General features: G+C 35.3%; 1 protein-coding gene and 2 pseudogenes across 1 annotated transcript in view; all 3 read right to left on the reverse strand.

Annotated features, from left to right (window-relative positions):
* The window catches only part of LOC149877360 (uncharacterized), a 253,109-nt gene extending 252,311 nt beyond the window's left edge, over nt 1-798 (reverse strand). The window contains exon 1 of the mRNA XM_090073855.1: nt 752-798. The gene's annotated coding sequence lies outside the window, so the exon portion shown is untranslated. The remainder of the gene's footprint in view (nt 1-751) is intronic.
* A 2,487-nt stretch (nt 799-3,285) lies between these two features.
* Nucleotides 3,286-3,423, reverse strand: LOC149877390 (U1 spliceosomal RNA; annotated as a pseudogene).
* A 1,814-nt stretch (nt 3,424-5,237) lies between these two features.
* On the reverse strand, nt 5,238-5,415 carry LOC149877391 (U2 spliceosomal RNA; annotated as a pseudogene).
* Between the last annotated feature and the right edge of the window lie 585 nt (nt 5,416-6,000).

The raw sequence follows: 6,000 nt of genomic DNA on the forward strand, positions 1-6,000 counted from the left end.
ACTCACCGATACGAGCGAGAAGAACTCCTCACTTTTCCTCGCTCACTGGGATGCTCTTGTGAGTAGCAGTAGTAGCAGTAGTAGCAGTGGTAGTGCAGATTTTAACACAGATATTTCAGGAACTCAAGACGGACTCTGAAAGTCTCTTGTGACTACCCCTAAAAATGCAAATTTATTTCTAAGCATTATTTTTTTTTTTAATCAGGAACTATTTTTAAGTATTTTTGAAGACTTGAGAGAGTAAAGTGTACAAAACAGTAGTGGCTAAACTGCTTCAAGTTTTAAAATATAAGGTAGAAAGCATTGAAAATAAGTAGCGCAGTACTTTTTGTTACTTAAAGCATTCTTGATAAATGATAAAAACTTAAATGGAACTCCTCTAAACTCACTTGTCTTGGTTTTGTCTTAGATACTCTTTTCTTCCATTTTTTTTTTTTTTTTTTTTTTTTTTTTTATTCGAAACAAACCAAACCAAAAGCACCTTTACGGCTCCTTGACGCTAGGCCGACACCAATAACTTTAGTAGGACTGCGCGTAACCACTACACCGTTGTTAAACTAAGATCGTAGTAACTAAGTAACTAAGTTAAACTAAATTCGTGGAGCGTAGTAACTCCTTCAGTTTACCTGTCAGTTAAATGATGAAAAGTGTACGCGATCATTCGATCTTAGGCTTTTTTTTTTATTTCATTGTTCCCCTTCCCGAAACCCCGAAATGAACGAAATACGATTGGCAAGTATTTGATGCATACCTTAATACACAGTGACTAAAATGTAGTATGTGTTTTTTCCGTGCCCAGCGAATGGTCGGAAGATAGTGCATGCTTTTAGATATCTTAGAGCTTGCGGTTTCATACTAGTGCCCAAGCCTTTGTGTAATTCTTTTTTAAAAAAAAGCAGAAGTTAGATTTTTTGCATTTAATGACAAAAAAACAAAAATTTTAGCAAGATCTAATGATTAAATCTGAATAATGATTTTTAAAAACCATGTTCTGCCTCAGTTGCACATAAAATGGTCATATTCTAATCAAGAAGTAGTTAAGCTCTCTCAATCTTTTATTTTCTGCAACCTTCCTAAAGAAAAACATTCGTTATTCAAAAGAAATTATTCAAACAGTTTTTTGTTTTCTTTTCTTTCTTTTCCATTTGTGATCAAATTATGGTTAGTACTAACGGTAGCACATTGCATCCACTTCCTCGTTGTTAGTATTTTCTTACCAGCATTAACAACATTCGTTATTTCGTAACTATCCAATTAATGCTTAATAGTTTTAAAATTTACCACAAAAGACTACATTAACTGTCTTGTAAGCGCCAATAAGAATATAATTAAATAAGTATACAACGCCTGGAAGGAAGAAATGTGCTGCTGTTTGTCTTTCTATAATCATCAACGAAGAAATGAAAAAGAAAAATCGGACTCTGGTTTGATTGACAATTCTGAATGCAATTTATACATTCTTGACGCACACAAACATGGTGACAAACAAACAATACTAGGAGCCAATAGTAATTTGCTAAAATTTGAATTTTTTTTTTTTTGCAGGAATAGAGTTCTTATAGTTTTCGTTTCTAAAAAAGAAAAAAAAAAAAAAAAAATGAAGAAAAAAAACAAGTCAAACAAAAAAACAACAACAACAAAAAACAAATGGGTTTTCAGTTGTTCATAGACTAAGACGGATTAGAACAACTCGAGTATTTTATTTTAGCAGCTAATTTGTTCTCGGCGATGTTTGCTCCATAAAATATAACGATTGCAACAGATATTTTCATTTGAACCCATTTTCTAATGCGTATAATGTTTTTAAAATTTGTGTGGCATAAGACTCTCGTCTCTTTCTCTTGCGCTTCTTGTCACCAGTTCCAGCGACTTTTCCGCCTTTCTTACCAGCGCGCTTCTCGCCTTTTTTTGCCACCTTTGGCGCTTGTTTTCCTCCGGCTTTTGGTGCGTCAGATCATTTCGACGAGCTTAGCAGTGAAAATTTTTTCTTCTTTGTTTTCATTGCATTGCAACTGGATTTAATTTAAAGTAGATTTGTGGTTTCCAACTTGATAACTTTTCCGTTCTACGCACTTCTATTGGTTTTTAAAAGATTACGTCATTTGAGCATTGTTTATTTCTTTTTTACTATTGGTTAAAAAACTCTTTTCTGTTTAACAAAAAGCCGCACGAGATCTCTAGTCTGTCAGTCTGTTTTCAGTAGAAAACAAAATGTTAGCACGTGGAAAAGGAGGAAAAGCTAAGGCTAAGAGTGGCTTTCTTCAGTTTCCTGTTGGTCGTGTCTAATCTCATCGGTTTAGGCGCACCATCTACTTAGCTGGAGTTTTTGAAAACCTCTCCGCCGAAAATCTTACAGCTAGCTGGTAATGCTGCACGCGATAACCAGAGAGCCAGGATCATTCCTCGTCGTTTGCAGCTAGCTGTTCGCAACGACGAAGAAGTTAAACAAGCTGTTGTTTGGTGTTACAATCGCGAGCAGCGGTGTGTTGCCAAACATTCAGGCTATGTTGCAATCGTTCCAAAACGGCAATCTAAACAATACCAAAGGCTAATTTCATAGCTACACACCTGTTCAAAGATTATTGTTAAGGCATTGGAAACTTACGCGAAGTTGATTTGTAGACTTGCTGCAACTTATCAAAACATGCAATAATAGCTGTTTTCAAGTCATAAACTACAAGTCAAAAAATATACCAGAATCCAATATGAAATATACAAAAATGGATGGAAATTGTTACTATTGTTGTTACTATCATTACTGTTAGTTTGTTATTGCCATTACTTATTTTTTATGAATATTACTATTGTTATTATCGTTATTATCATTGCTGTTGGTATTATTATTAGTCTGTTATTGCTATCATCATCTTTTATTACCATTATTACGATTGTTATTATTTTCAATCTTACTATTATTATCATAATTTTATCATTGCGACTATTTTTTTTTCTTTCAACAATTATTACCATTATTGTTTTTTATTACAGCCATTCATTGAATGATTTCTGGTGTTGCAGCCGTTCGATCACGCTTACTGGTTGCGACTAGATTTTCATTGATTTTATAAGAAAAAAAAAAAAAAAACAACAACAAAGAACTTTTGAACGAAATAAAATGTGTTTACACTTTTAGGAGGCTTTGTTTACCTTCTCACTGACAAATCTTCACTCGAGGATATATACATAACATATAAATACACATAAAACATACCTTTTCTCAAATACTCGTTTACGTCCAGTAACTCATAGAGGGCTGAGTGAGGGTTTTTTTTTTTGCATCTTTAAAGGGGGCGAGCGCGAACGCAGGCCCCCACTACCAGAAATTGTACGGTCGAGTTACCGACGTTAGCGGTAATCGCAGGGGTCAGCCCAGGCGAAGTGCAATGCAAGAGCCTCACCCTGGAAGAAGCCCCATGTTGATCAGATATTATGATTTTTATTTCGGGTCCTCCAGCTAGTTGCCTTGCGGACCCTAGTCATGATATACACGAGTTTCCGTTAACAAGATTAAAAAAATGAAAAATAAATAATCTCGTGGCTACCATGACGCGAACAAAAAGTGGCCTCAAAAAATAAAATAAAAAATAAAAAAGGCCAGAAAAAGGAAAATAAAAGAAAAAGTATGCAAAAAAAAAGAAATGAAGAAGTTTTAAAGTTTCAAAAGGAGAGCAGAGTTGATTACTTCAAAAAAGCGTCTCAAATTTGCTTATTTTTTAGAATTCGAATTTCATTGAGAATTTATTGCCTTATATGGAGTGTTGTTCGCGTGTTTTAGTTTCATCCTTTGGTTACATAGAAAATAATGTAATTACAATATTGCGTTTAAAAAATAAAAATTGAAATAAATTTAACTAAAATTAAATGTTTAGTGTTTTTATTTTTCTTTTATTAAGAAGTGTTACTTCTCTTGATGTTTTTTTTCGCTGGAGTCGGAGGCGGTCCGCTCCTTTTATTTGTGGTTTTTTCGTCGTTTTCTTTTTGTTGTCTTTTTTCTTTCTTAGTTTCTGTTTTTGATTTTACTAATGTGAACTCTGTCTCTTTTTCGCTAATATCTAAGTTACGGCATGATTCGGCATGCCTGCTACGGCATAATTCATTAAACTTTTCAGCAAATAAACAATGGATATCGTATGGTAGGTTACGTAGTTCATTCTTGAAATTCTTCGTTTACTTTAGTGGCAATCGCTCTATTTATTAATTCAACTATAAATTCGTCTGTGGTAAGTTCTTTTTTCTCGATATTTGTTTTGATGGTATTTTGTGAGTTCAAAGTTATGGTGTTTTTTTCTAGATATGAATCATTTAAGTTTTCTGGTTGGGTGGTCTCTCTGATATTATTTTTTTCCTCCGGTGATTCCTCTTCGTCACTAGTTGGTTCTGTGTTTTTATTTATCTCAGTGTCATTTTTTTTCATTTTTGTGCATCTAACATTTGGGGGATGCGAGTTCTTGCACACTCCGCACAGGAAGGATTTTCCAGCGAAGTGCATCGCGATTCGCACGCCCCCAATTTCTATGAAGTGCGGTAGGTCTTTTAACGGTACTTTGAGTTTAACTCGAAAAAGTCTCCTGCCATCTCTAAGGCTTTTATCAAAGTCGTAGGTTGTGTGAGTAATGGTATATATTTCATCTACGAAAGGGTCTAGTGCTTCGAGTAGCTCTTCATCGTTGATTAGGGGATCGCACTTAAATGTAATCAAAAATCCTATTTCGGTTCTTCTTTTTTTCGATACGGTCCTGTTATGGTTACTAATTTTCAGATCTGAAGTTATAAAAGCATCAGCGTCGATCGTCTGATAGAACTCTATGATCCAGTGGCCTTTGCTTCTATGGGTAAGGCTCGAAACCTTTCCTCTGCCAATTATTCGGTGGATCTCATCATTAATTTCCTTCGCACGAGTTTCAATGTATTTGCGGTTTTGAGATTCAGAAGGGTCCATAAATATGTTGATGTCGACTACTTTTTCCATTCGCGAGGCTTGATGTTTCTTTGTAGCTTCGGCGTATGATGACATTCTCGAGATGATTTTTCTTGATGGTCGCTAATAAGTAATTCACTGCTGTGATCTTTAGCCTGAGGAGAAGAAAAAAAGACCAATGTTGATCAGGTTTACTTCCCCGTCAGGTAAGTATGCCTTTCCCGTTGTGTGGGGAGCCTCGGACGTGCCCCAATCTTCGCAATTGTGGTTTTTTGATTGGACCCTAACCGCATCGTTCCGTTTTTTTTTTTTTTTCTCTTTTTAATGGGCCGCACTCAGCAGTAGTGCAACGCCGAGGCAACCCGCGGTCAGGGCGAGGTAAACCTACGATCCCTTGACCAAATGCCAAAAATCAGATTAATATATGAGCCGGACTATGCCGGCGTACCAGATATTAAACTGATAAGAACAGATACTACACTTGAGGTATTGGGTATTTATTGCCTCCTCCGGCAGATGCCTTGCAGAGGTGTCCGAAAAATGTTACAATGGATATTATTTACAAATAATGGTCCACTGCTCCATGACCGGACACGAATAGGACTTTACAAGACTGAACAAGCGCAGGACTAAATCACGAAACAAAACACACGGACGCCGAGGTACGATGCCATATGGCTTAGGACATAAAAACATAAAAAATCGAAAAAGCGAAAAAACGAGAAAACGAGAGAGACGCTACAAACACTGAAATACGAAAAAACGAAAAAAAAAAAAAAAAAAAAAAAAAAAAAAAAAAAAACAAAAAAAAGAAAAATTTTTTTATTCAATTAGTATCTGGGTATTTCTTTTAGCTCAGATAGATGTTTAAATTCGTGTCTAAATTTAGTTTGAGATCTGCATCCCAGATACTTCGAGACTCTATGAGAAAGTCGTCCAGTGTGTTATTTTGTTTCGCGAATTCTTTTTCTTCATAAATAATATTTTTTAGCCTGCACTGAAACTCTATGAGTAGTTTCAGTCTTGTAAAAGTCGAACGGTCATGGAACGACCTCATTCTATTACAATATATTGTATAAATC

The sequence above is a fragment of the Hydra viridissima genome, unplaced genomic scaffold, assembly GCF_058129835.1.
Source record: "Hydra viridissima isolate aposymbiotic clone 2 unplaced genomic scaffold, HvirCarnegie_v1 scaffold_16, whole genome shotgun sequence".
NCBI lineage: Eukaryota > Metazoa > Cnidaria > Hydrozoa > Anthoathecata > Hydridae > Hydra > Hydra viridissima.